General features: G+C 35.4%; 1 long non-coding RNA gene across 2 annotated transcripts; it reads right to left on the bottom strand.

The window, feature by feature from the left end:
* Positions 1 to 1,092: 1,092 nt before the first annotated feature.
* On the bottom strand, positions 1,093 to 10,662 carry LOC309490687. Of its 2 annotated transcripts, none has more exons than XR_014202813.1 (3): positions 10,308 to 10,662; positions 1,611 to 1,735; positions 1,093 to 1,194 (listed from the first exon to the last, which is right to left on the bottom strand). It is a non-coding gene; the product is annotated as an uncharacterized lncRNA (long non-coding RNA). The 2 variants fall into 2 exon arrangements; XR_014202814.1 differs by lacking the exon at positions 10,308 to 10,662 and adding an exon at positions 2,272 to 2,418.
* Positions 10,663 to 12,152: the final 1,490 nt, after the last annotated feature.

Genomic DNA, 12,152 nt, shown 5'->3' with positions numbered 1-12,152 from the left:
AGTTTTAAGGTTTTAGAAATGTAACATTTCTATTCATGCATTTGTTCCATGCATTTTTAACCTCAAGAAATGAATTGATACACACTTATTTTAAGTCGTACAAAATTCAACTCAGTCAGTTGAATGTAATTTAAGTTGAAATGACTTAAACATCCAAGTTGATTGTAATTAAAAATGTAAGACAGCAATTTTTTTTAAGGTGTACCATTTTACTTTATGCAATACGTGGGCCATAAATGTGTAGTCCCATTCAATACAATGTATCTATGCACTGTATCTAATTTGCACATTAATGTTCTCTTGGGGCAACATGTAATGACAAATAAAAGTAATAATGGGAGAATTCATATAGTCAACATTTTCATAATAATATAATATTTCAAATGAATATTGATATATAATTTCCTCCCATATTCCTGATAAACATGATTTAAGTCCTGATGTCCTCTACAGTTTTGTAACATAAAGTCCTATTTTGATTAGAAACCCCATAACATTTTCCTGAGATATTGATTTATGACAATTTGAAAAGTGCTAAATTTGATCACTAAATTAATGTCAGTCATTTTTAATAACCAATAAGTTGTTGTCCTCTAAACATTTGGTATTTCTGAAAAGCCCTGAATGTGCTCTTTATAGGACATTCAGGACCGACTTAAAACGGTGACAATTATGGTGTCAGAGAAATTCACTAAAATATAATGTCCACTACATCTGCTCACATCACTCTCCATGTTCACTATTCCCCACTATTCAAACCACAAGAGGCCATTTTGAAATGCTTTATTGAGCGCTGAAGTCAATATGGGTTCATTTGTTCATATGGGTGGATTGTACATTCCAACAAAGCGCAGTTTCATAAAGCCATTATTTGCATTTGACTTTGAGATATGTCCTGCTTCCAAGTAAACACACTGGCTGGCAATCACGAAAATAACAATTACTCCCAAAATAATGAACAAGATGAATAGAAGTCTGATTGCTCTTCCATAAAGGCTTTGTTCCTTCTGTTGGAAAGGACTCTCAGATTCCTTATTGCCTATTTCTGTGTGTTTGGTTTGAGTCTGTATGACGGTCTCCTCCATCTGCTCATCAGTTTCTTGAGAGCCACGTTCTTGAGTGTCTGCAGGGCATTTCTTCTGATGATCTCCCTGACCAATTGGATGGATGATGGAGGAAGCTGTTGATGAGGTCCTTGATGAAATGGAACAGAGCGCACACTATTAATCTTCTTTTTTCTAAAGAAATCAGTTAATGCAACTGTGTAGGCCTACTGTTAGATTATTGTAATTTAGAAAAACACCTGAAAAAATTGCATACAATATTAGGTTACACTTTATTTTAAGGTGCCATTTTAAGGGCCTATTTAAGTACTGATAATTCATATTATTTAACTACATGTACGTGCTATAGGGATAGGGTAGGATTGTGATTTGGTTGAGGGTCACTTGCATGTAATTGTGCATAATTTACTGTTGTTATTTTGGTAAGTACATGTAACATGTAACAACTAAGGACACTAAAATAAAGTGTTACCCAGTATCAGCGTAGCACATATTCAGCAGTACATCAATGAAACATTCTCATATAAAGAGGAAAAGGAAGTTTACCTTGCAACCTGTTCCTGGTTTAAACTTTGGTTCGTCGTTCCATCATGCATAATGAGTAATCTGAAAACAACACGGCAGTGACCACCGGACGTGTCTTTGTTCATGGTCGAAGGTGTCTCAATGACCTATGAGACAAAATATATATATTATTCCAATTGTCATTCAGTATATAGTTTCGGCTATTGTGTGAATTGTAAACCGACTTTCAGGGTGGGCAAGGCTATTTTAAAGGTATTTCAAACGCTAAAAAAACGCGTATTCTGATCTGTGGAGGTTCGTCTCGCGAAAGCTGTTGTCCGTTTGGGTCAACTGACGCAGCTAAACGTCAATAGATAATAATACATAAAAAAGACAGAACATTTTGTTATATTTGAGATAACATAATTACAGTAGCCTAACTTAACTTGTTACTTGTCGACGTATTCAGAACCTTTGAAAGCTTTTGAAATATATACGTTACCTTCTGTCTTAACTGAAACTTTTGAAAGCTGCTTGATATTTAAAAGGCCTAACGTTGCGTGTATAGAAAATAAGATTCCTTCGCTTCCTGATTTCAGCTAACGTTACTTCTCATCTCAAATTCAAACGAAGACATCAGAAGAGAAACAAACCTGATAGCCCTAGTTATTGTGTTTAGAATAAATCAAACTCAGTCACTAGCCTCTTGCTTTTTCAAGTCCGTCTTCTGTTGCATGTCTGTTCCGTGTTAACGTTAACGTACTGCTATTTTGAACATAATTCAAAATCATAGGACTAGTGTTGCCGTGGTTACCTAACCACCACAGTCGACCGCGACATTCTCACACAAGTCAACCGAACCTATCAGACTAAACAGTAAACAAATTTGTCATCCATCTTTTTGGGAAGATTGAAACGTTTGATAACACTTCCTAAAACTCCTACCTAAAACATAAAGACATCTAATCTATATTTTAATCATATTGTAATTTACTGGAATGCTTGTTTCTGATTGGTCAATAGCATCATCGCATCACGCCTTTATTAGAACCCCTTTCTTATAAAAATAAATAAACTAAAATCAATATTTATGTATTTATTTATTTCCAAAGATTTTTAATTAGCTTTTAAGATGCCATACATTTTTATTTAGATGAACTTTTTAAAGTAGGCCTAAAAATCAACTATTTTAAATGAACTAGCCTGAGTGATTAGCTGCTCAGATTAGCGATTAGCTCAGATGAGTGATTAGCCTCTCTTATGTGGGCAGCATATCAATTTCAGACTAATTTTCTCATTTATTCGACTAGAACTGAGTGTTGACTTTTTATGTCCTAAATAAGTAGGTCTATGTTAGCATTTCACAGCCATAATTACACTCTCTTTGTCCCTCAGGTCTATTATAACTTAAGATCACATCAAAGAAAACCATGATTTGACTCATTATGACGCATGATGTCCTGATGACCACAACTGACTCCTACTTATTACACTTATCCGATTTGTGGTGGACTTTCTTTTCTTATCTGAAGAAGACTCCCTGTATAGTGATTCAGATCCAGTATAGGCCTATATTCAGATATACTATCAAATCAGGTCTTTTAGTCATGGTTAGCAAATGAGCAAAAACAAACAAATTCTCTATTCTTGTCACACGTTTGTTCTTTTTGTGTGTTCAGATTTGTCTCTAGGGAAACCAACCTAGTAGGTACCATAAACCTTTTTATTTTAGTAAAATAAGTTTATTTTAGAGTCTATTAACCGGCAGAGCAGTTCCTCCTTTTGCGCCATTTAACATTATTGTCACTTATATTGTGGTTCCACACAGCTGTCAGTTTCTCACCTCTGCTGAGCATAAATGCTTGTTGTGTTTCTGATGGAACTAAAGATACGCTCTGCTTGGATGCCACGTTGTGTTTAGCTATAGGGACTGGATGAAATTGAAGTGCAAGACAAGGTAATGTGGTTCAAATTAGAGTCTTTTTGTCAAAATATCATGAGGAAAATTCGGGCTTTACACTCTTAAAAATAGTTTCCAAAAGAGGTTTTTTGTAGCGATGCCATAGAAAAACTATTTTTGGTTTCCCAAAGAACCTTTCAAAGAACCACTTTTAGATTATTTTTAAGAATTATTTTATATTATCTTTAAATATTGTAAAAACTTTTTTCCCCCACATTTCCATGGATGTTAAAGGAACCACATGCTAATAGAGAACCTTTATTTTTTGAGAGTGGTTAACACATCAAATGAGGTGCAATAGGACGCTGAACATTAAAGTTAGCTCTCAGTTTATCTGTCACATACACACAGTGTTTCTCTTCACTGCCATATGCAGCCCTGGCTGGAAGTATGTAACCGGCATGTTGATATCATGAAGTGACCATGTGTAAATGCCCCCTAATAAACATCTTGTGTTTTTTGTTTGTCTTTGTTTAGGACTCCAGCTGCACCCTAGAGAGTGTGGCCACGTCCAGTCTTTCACAGCAGTATTTTCAATGGAAAACTACAATTGATTACATTAACAATAACTTTTGCTTAGAAAAAAATATGCACTTTTAGATGGTTATCATGCTGCTCTTGCCCTTTGGCATACAGACAAATAACTTAGACTTTAATTTGCACCAAACTGGTCTGACTCCAAGTTGATTAGGTTGGTGTGATTAGGTTATACTGTATACAGGGTCAAGAAAAGACGCTTGTATGAAATTTAACATAATCAACGGTATCATTTGGTTAGTAGTGAGATATGGCATGTTTAAGTAAAGGATCTCGATCTCTGATAGTCACTCCATTGTTTGTTTTCCAAGACAATATGTTCAGGTTTGTTCAGAAGAACTGCATCAGAAAGACTCGTATGTATGTAACATGGGACAAATAACAATACTCAGTTTCAGAGGTGTAAAGAGTAGCCTACCTGAAAACCATACTTCAGTAAAATTACAGATACTACAGGGAAAATGACTCCATTACAAAGGTACAAATTACAAGTTACCAATTACACAGGAGTAAAAGTCTTAGAGTCTACAAAATCCAAACCCGGATAGGTCTTTATGTATTGAAGTAACAGTAGGCCTACTTAAGTCTTTTACTCATAATCAGAGGTGGACAAAGTACACAACTTCCTTCCTTGAGTGAAAGTACAGATACTACTGGTCAAATATTACTCCGTTACAAGTAAAAGTTGTAAAGACCAATTTATACTTCAGTAAAAGTACAGAAGTACTTGTTTTTAAAAGTACTTAAGTATCAAAAGTAAATGTCAATGCATTGTTTTATTATTGTTGCATTGTTGTATGTAATACTTACAGTACATTATGCCTCTGAATCTATATCTGCCTACCCTCATATCAATAGCAAATTTATTTATAAAACAAATAAGTGCACTCAATAACGTCCACAATGGTTTCAGACTCCCAAATGGCGGTTCCCTCAAATAGTGCCCTATTTAAAGTTTTTGGGCTTTTAGTACGAATATGTTACCCTTACTGTTATCTATAAGCTAGTGTGCTCCAAAACAATGACAAAATTTGCATTTAGAAAACCAAACTCAACGTTGAAAATGTTTCAGATTGACGATCAGATTGACGTTAATCTCCAACGTTGGACAGACGTTGTATTGTGGTTGAAAATGAAAATCTGATGTCAATCCGACTTTCATTTCCAACCAATATCCAAAGTCGGACAGACGTTGGATGTTGACGTCAATCCGACGTCAGGTTCTGGCGTCAAACTGACTTCTGTCCGACGTTGGATGTTGACGTCAATCTGTACAGATACTCAAAAAGTGTACTTACAGTACTCAAGTATTTTACTCAAGATACTGTTCACCTCTGCTCATAATGAATATAGTACATTAGGCAAGTAGGGAGTAAAAGTTGCTAATAATTGTGGGTAACACTTTATTTTAAGGTGACTTAGTTACACATTATACATTACTTACTATATTAATAACAGTAAATTATACATAATTAAAAATAACTAACTCTAAACTAATCCCTAACCGTAACTCTATAATTAATATTACTCAGTACTTATTTGTAAGTAACTACGTCACTTTAAAATAAAGTGTTATCTAACGTTGAAACTCAGTCAAACTCCAAAGTAGCCAAAAATATATTTAAGTACAGTAACTAATTACATTTACGCAAATACTTTACACCACTGCTTAGTTTACTCTCAGATCTTCTACTTTTCCCTTTGAGTAAAATACTGTGCTGCATCCCAAAAATGATACGATGTGCTTGTGTGTGTGTGTTTGTGTGTGTGTGTGTGTGTGTGTGTGTGTGTGTGTGTGTGTGTGTGTGTGTGTGTGTGTGTGTGTGTGTGTGTGTGTGTGTGTGTGTGTGTGTGTATTATACTATAAATTAGTATAATTATGTTAATAGAATATAATTATATTTTCCCACATAGTGTCAGCAGAGAAAAAATATTGATTATGTTAATCATAAAGAAAACCCTCGCATTTTCAATTCAAAATGTGTATTTAACATTTATTCAATTGATTGTTCAGTTATCAAATGTAACTTCTGTAGCTTGTAATCACATTATCGATGAAACTTTTTGATGAGGATAATAAGGGGCATTTTCTGCACATACATGGACGTACATTTCTTGTGTTCTTCTGTTAGGATACATCACGATGAGCAGAACATCTCCACCATGTCAGGTCACACTAGAACACAGTGTCAGATATCCTCTCACACACTCCTGCAATAACAAGCTAAAGCCTGCTGACTTTTAGTGCTTTTAGAGCAATCTCCTCTGACGCTACCATCAAAGGAAATGGGACACATCACAAAATATAAATGATTAGGTCTGTTATAAGGCAGGATGAGGCTTAAGATCAGGAGGGCCGGGTGAATGTACCAACCCATTGTCAGAGGAGAAAAACAGCACAGGGACACGGGTGATGTCTCGAAGAACACAGTGGGAGACATTAGCTCGAAGCTCCATTTCACTCTGCTTCCCAGAAGTGTGCATTTTCCGAAAGCTACATAACACCGTATTAGCATTACAATGGTAGATTGGTGACAATCCTTGTGTGGAAGCTATTTAAATAATGGAGTGGGATTAGGGGTTTGAAATATGTATTAAAAAACTGGATTTCACCTCAGTGGATGGGGACTCTAAGGAGACCTGAATAGAAATATTTATTGCACATTACAAGCTTCCCTCAGAATAAGCACAAAGAGACGGCATGGAAAGACAGTCCACGTGCTGGAGTTTTGCACGACAAGCTGAAAATTGATCTTTGTGGTCTTTACATGCCATTTCTGACTAAATTGATTAAAATGAAAAGGGACAGGAAAGATCAGGGTTTTGATTTCTGTCCATTTAAAGTCCAGACACATAATCAGCATTTTATATATATATATATATAATGCTGATTATGTGTCTGGACTTTAAAAGGATTGTTCGGAGTAAAATCAACCTAGGGTCCTTTGCACCATGACCTCGAGCCAAACACCCCCCAGAAGCCTTTTTTCCCTTGGTCGAACATTATTAAAGTTAGAGCTTATTTAGAGATATCAGCCGAATGGCTTAGTGCAGGCGCTAATGGATCCAAGGATGTATCTCGTAAATGACCCCACTAATAATGCCCAGAATGGTACCAAACTTCTGTACTTATAAAACTAGGCATTGGAAAGTTTGTAAGTACATCAGGAGTTTATTTAAATAACACTTGCCTGATGGCTCATGCTACCGTTAACCCGGACGTCGACGTCACTTCCGTTATTTGGGAAAAGCACGTAAAAGTCCTGGCAGAAAGCGATGCATAAGAATGTAGTGTAACAACACCCTTTTCCAGGAATGCACTAATATTTTGTTGGTTGTACCAGTTTGCAACAATTATTAGTTAACACTAAGTTGCCAACACTTCAGAAAAAATTATAATTCGTCGTTACACTACATCCTTATGCATCGCTTTCTGCCAGGACTTTTACGTGCTTTTCCCAAATCACTGAAGTGACCTCAACGTCCGGGTTAGCAGTAGCATGAGCCGTCAGGCAAGTGTTATTTAAATAAACTCCTGATGTACTTACAAACTTTCCAATGCCTTGTTTTATGAGTACAGAACCTATTTGTACTACTGTAGAAGTTTGGTACCATTCTGGGCATTATTAGTGGGGTAATTTACGGGATACATCCTTGGATCCATTAGCGCCTGCACTAAGCCATCCGGCTGATATCTCTAAATAAGCTCTAACTTTAATAATCTTCGACCAAGGCCAAAGGCTTCTGGGGGGTGTTTGGCTCGAGGTCATGGTGCAAAGGACCCTAGGTTGATTTTACTCCGAACCATCCCTTTATTGGACAGATACGGCTGAGCTTCTGTTTACGTTCGCTGATCAATGTTTATATGTGAATAAAAGACTAAGTTCAATAAAGCGATCGAGTCTCTTCAGAAAATTTGGACTAAACCATTCAATTCATATGGATTAGTTTTACGATCTCTTTATGAAATTTTTGAAGCGTCAAAGTTGTAGTTGCGTAGCTGTCAATGGAGGGACAGAAAACTCTCAGATTTCATCAAAAATATCTTCATTTGTGTTCTGAAGATGAACGAAAGTGGTTATCAATATAATTATTGTTTTTTTATGTGAACGGGGCTTAAATTGGTCATAGGCTATTAGTCAGAAATAAAGCATATGGCCAAGGGAAGTAGCTCGTATGAACATTCAAACCTTGCCATCGAATCAGGACAATGTCCTGCATGACACATGGCCTCTGTCCTAAACCTCTTGTTCTAGACTTTAATGAAAGCTTTATTGTGTTGTGTTAGACAGTAATTCTGAGCGAATACCCAAAGTGTGTCTGCCTCCTGTCAGTATCGACAAAACAGTCTTTACAAATGTTGTTTAAACTTCTGTGCTGCATGCTTTAAATTGAGTTAAAGGTCAAAGTTTCAGTTCTAACGGATAGAAATGAGCCACATAACTCAGTGAGTCACAGAAATGGACAAATATAAAAAATAAATGCTAAAAAACAAAGTCTGTCAAATAATTCTTATATCATTTTTTCTTCAACCATTGATTAATATATATATATTATATATATATATATATATATATATATATATATATATTATACTGTTCTAATTCATATATTATATACTTTATGAAGCTAACTTAAGACACTCTATTCTGTCCTTTTCTTACATAATAATGTCTAATTGTGTCTAATTTTGTCCAAAGAACTCTTTCTCAAAAGAAACCTGATAGAAGGCATGAAGTATATTAGCAAAAACCATTGACATGTGCAAATTACACTCAATTCATCAGTTCTTTACTACCTTAGTAATAAAAGAGCACAACATTAGCAATTTCAAAACATTATAGTGTCACACTGCAATTATGGGTTATTTGGAAAGATAGGGCATAATAGCTCACACACTCCGCGAACACGTTTATCTTACTGTGATGCGCTAGTTCAACACGCTGGGAAAATGTTGCACAAGCTCATAAACTTCTGTGTGGCAGCAATGCCGTGGCCATTTATGTCATAACATCGTTCCTACGATGCTTTCAAGATGTCCCATTTATTTTACAGCTTTGTTTTTTAATGTCACTCACTGATAAAAATCATGTTTGTTCCCTTCACAGACAGTCGTTTCTTTTGACTCTGTGGACTTAAACTTAAATTAAAGAGACTAAACTAGGCCTTCCCTAAATTAAACACACTCTTCACACTCTCGCTAGTTTTAGTTTTTCTGATGACAACATTCAACACTTAATCAAAAAGTAAGGTTCCAAAAGGGAGTTTTCACAGTGATGACACTGAAGACACTGGTTCTCCAGTTGAAGGTTCTTAAAAGAATCATTGTTCATATAGTGTAAAGAACATTTGAATCATCTGAAGAACATTTTTCCACTATAAGCTTTTGTGGAATGGAAAGGTTCCATGGATGTTAAATGTGCATAAATGCACTACAGGAGGTAATTTGTTGTTGTTGTCCCAATGAAAAACATAATTTCCATCACATCTCAAATGACAAATTATTCTCTGATAGAAATGACAGGTGAGGAAAAATACTTTAGTTCTTTTTTTCCGGAATAGAAATAGATGACTTTGACTTCACTGACACTGTTGGTAAAAAACTGCACTTATTTAAGGAACAAATAAAACTTAATTAGTGGCTAAATTAATTACAAAAATCATAAAAATATTTTCCCATAATAATTATTAAAATAATATATTGTTTTTTTTTTTTAGCTTATCATCATAGTTTTATAAATGTATATGTAAATAATTAATCATAAAACAAATTATTAGCATAAGCTATTATAAATATTTTTAATTACAACATTGCTTTGTACATTTAATAACTGGTATTTTAATTGCAGTTTTTCATATTTTAGGATTGAAAATCTGGGTCTGGGAGAAGGGTAAAAAACTTTGCCAATAAAAAGGATGATAATAAAAACTTTTCAATACAGCCATATAACAATAACAAACAATAAATAGCTTAAATGAATGAATATAAATGGACGGATGGATGGACGGATAGACAGAGATAGACAGACAGACAGACAGACAGACAGACAGATAGACAGACAGACAGACAGACAGACAGATAGATAGATAGATAGATAGATAGATAGATAGATAGATAGATAGATAGATAGATAGATAGATAGATAGATAGATAGATAGATAGATAGATAGATAGATAGATAGATAGATAGATAGATCTAGCCATTTGTGAATCAAGTCCATCAAACTTTAGTTTTACCCACCACATTATGTGGGCTGATGTCCTCAGATTACACCGTATTACAGTGTAATAGAAGAATGAGAAAGTGTGTGTGAGGTGTGTTTGTCTCACTTCTCTCTTCTCACACACACATCAAAGAGCTGCAGTCATCCTCCTTCTGATGACAGACAGAAACTCACTGTTGAAAGGAAACAAATGATATCAGCATTGCCATAACACTCATGTGTTCTGTGTGTGAACCCTTTCCTTATGTGTGCTATACATGAGCAGGAGAGTGTGTATATCTGTCTATAAAATCTTTTTATCTGATGGTATTTGATGCTTGTTGCTTAAAGGGGTGGTATAATGCCCTTTTCACAAGATGTAAAATAAGTCTCTGATGTCCCCAGAGTGTGTATGTGAAGTTTTAGCTCAAAATACCCCACAGATATTGCTACGCATTCTCATCCTAGAGCGTCATATACTGACGCTTTTGACATTTCGTGTACATCGAACGCACATGGCACCCTTTAGCGTCAATATGACACGCACAGAGCTTTGTTCGGTTATGGGTAGGTTTAGGTCTGGGGTAGGGTTAGGGTTAGACCGCTAGGAGGCGCCTTCTGGCCCATATCTATCTGCGTCTCATATTGACGCTAAAGGGTGCCATGTGCGTTGGATGTAGACGAAATGTCAAAAGCGTCAGTATATGACGCCTTGGGATGAGATCGGGCTGGATATTATTATATAGCATGTTAAAATTGTCACTTTTTAAGGGTGAGCAAAAACACGCCGTTTTTGTGTGTCCCTTTAAATGCAAATGAGCTGCTGCTCCCGGCACAGAGGGTGGAGCTTCAACAGCTGGTTCTTAGCAGCTTCGATTACCTCACACAGAGCCAAAACGTTTAGCCTTTTATGTTCAAACCGGAGTCAGACAAAGATGGAGAGACTCAAGAAGAAGTGACAACATGTAGACAACATTTCTGAATGGTTAGTTGATGAATTTATGTAGCTATCTTGTGTAGCTATGTGTAGTTATCTTGTAGTCACTGATTAGCATATTCTGTCATGATAATCTATAAATCGTGTTTCCAGGGGTGGGGTTTATATAAATTGTAGGGTTAGTGATGTCACTAAATGTGAAGAAGCTCATTGTAGTCCCTACCAGCCGTTTGCTGTAGTCCTTAAAAATGTTTTTCTTTAAAAGAAAATATCTTCCTTTGCTTTGAACTTTTGAGAGTTGTTACTTTGCAGATGTTGTTTATGCTCAAACACCAACATTACAACTAACTAAAGTTAGAAAAGGGAAATCCTAATCAACCACCCCTTTAACATTTCAGTTGCAACACTTCAATGAGCTGACAGTGAAAAGTCAGACATATTTCTGTATAATAAGTCTCTTTGATGAGAAAGCATCTGCTTAGAGCATAAATGCCAATATTTTGCAAGGCTTGTTAAATTTTATGACCAAATAAGCCTTGCAAAAAGTGAATCCTATGATCATCTTATTTTTAGCTGTGTTTCCATAATGCGTGGAAAACAATGCAGTCCATTGATTTGAATTTCATAATTTTCCCTCCTATTTTTCAAAAACAACAGGAGGAAATATAATGTTCATCAGAAATTGATTGGATCATTGAATCCTTAGGTTTTAATGTAACGGATTTTTATTTTCCATGCAAAGTAATGTAGGCTAATTAATAAGCTATCGTTTGTTATCAACTTATAATAATTTGTAGAGCATTCAACGCTATCAATATAAACTGTCTTTATTCATTAGAACGTTGATCTATCTCTAGGGATTTCATTTGCATAATTTGTTTTATTGTTTTCATTGTATTAATATTATAACCTGACATTGTCCCCAACAGTTTGTGAATTTGTTGGA

Source organism: Leuciscus leuciscus (assembly GCF_965113295.1).
Source record: "Leuciscus leuciscus genome assembly, chromosome: 25".
Taxonomy (NCBI): domain Eukaryota; kingdom Metazoa; phylum Chordata; class Actinopteri; order Cypriniformes; family Leuciscidae; genus Leuciscus; species Leuciscus leuciscus.
This window is presented reverse-complemented; position numbering and strand designations above follow the sequence as displayed.